Source organism: Saimiri boliviensis, chromosome 12 (genome assembly GCF_048565385.1).
Source record: "Saimiri boliviensis isolate mSaiBol1 chromosome 12, mSaiBol1.pri, whole genome shotgun sequence".
NCBI classification, from domain to species: domain Eukaryota; kingdom Metazoa; phylum Chordata; class Mammalia; order Primates; family Cebidae; genus Saimiri; species Saimiri boliviensis.
In genome coordinates, this window is record NC_133460.1 from 31,963,659 (window position 1) to 31,964,659 (window position 1,001).

Here is a 1,001-nt window from a genome sequence, read left to right on the forward strand (position 1 = left end):
GATGCAAGGAAAACCCGGGCGACCTGCCTAGAGCTCCGTCTACCGAGGCCGCCTCCACAGCAGCCTCTCCAGGCAGCTGCTTCACAAGCGCCCACTTTGCAGAGGGACAAGGCGAGGCTCAGAGACAGTTTCAGATCTGCGCGTCAGCATTGCTCCAAGCCTGGGCAGGGCTGCTTCTCTTTCGAACGCAATGCCTACAGTGGATTTCCTTTCAAAAATAGCAAACCAGACAGACACCAGCTGACTCGGGGTGTGGGCTCTGTATCAGGCAACGGCAGGGCTTTTGTTAGAGCGGATAAAATTGGATTTTCCCGTGCAGAAGAATATGGAGGGGCCCTTAAGCCAAACGCCAGCAACTGAAGGTCTCCTTGCCCGAAGCGTGTTGGGGGTTCCCTGGGGCCATGATTTGCAGGCGATCCTTCGAGTTTGCGAACCCCGCCCACTCTCGGAGCCCTCCACTTTCTCCCAGGGTGTGAAGCGCCCCCGGGATAGCAGGGGGTGCTGTGTGTAGGGAGCCTATCCACCGAGCCAGGCTCCCCGAGGCTGGACCACCCAGACTTCCACCTTCTGCGAGGCAAGGATGGGAGCTTGAACCCAAACCCTTGAAGGAAAACAGTTGGCCGGGTCTGCAGTCCAGGAGGATCCACTCGCTGAGTTCGGCAGGAGTCGACCACTCCTAAAAAGTCTCCGCCCTACAGGGGAAGTCTGGTGGCAGGCACGGACGGGGTTCGAACCCGTGATCTTCGGTTTACGAGACCGACGCCTTACCACTTGGCCACCGCGCCTGCGTTGCGATGGCGGCCTCGCGAACCTCTATGCTGGCGCGGCTCCCGTGCGCTCGCCCCGCGGGCACGAGCGCGCACGGTCCCCTTCCCCGTGGCGGCCGGAGGGGCGGGGCTTCAGCGGGCGCGCGCCGGCGAGCTCGGCGGCTCGGGAGAGGGGCCCGTGGGGCCCTCAGTCGCCTGCAGCGGGCTCGGGGACCCCTGGTGCCGGGGCGCGGC

The 1,001-nt window shown here is 63.7% G+C and overlaps 1 non-coding gene across 1 annotated transcript; it reads right to left on the reverse strand.

Moving 5' to 3' along the window:
* Positions 1–713: 713 nt before the first annotated feature.
* TRNAT-CGU (transfer RNA threonine (anticodon CGU)) lies at positions 714–785 on the reverse strand. The gene has a single exon. It is a non-coding gene; the product is annotated as a tRNA-Thr (tRNA).
* Positions 786–1,001: the final 216 nt, after the last annotated feature.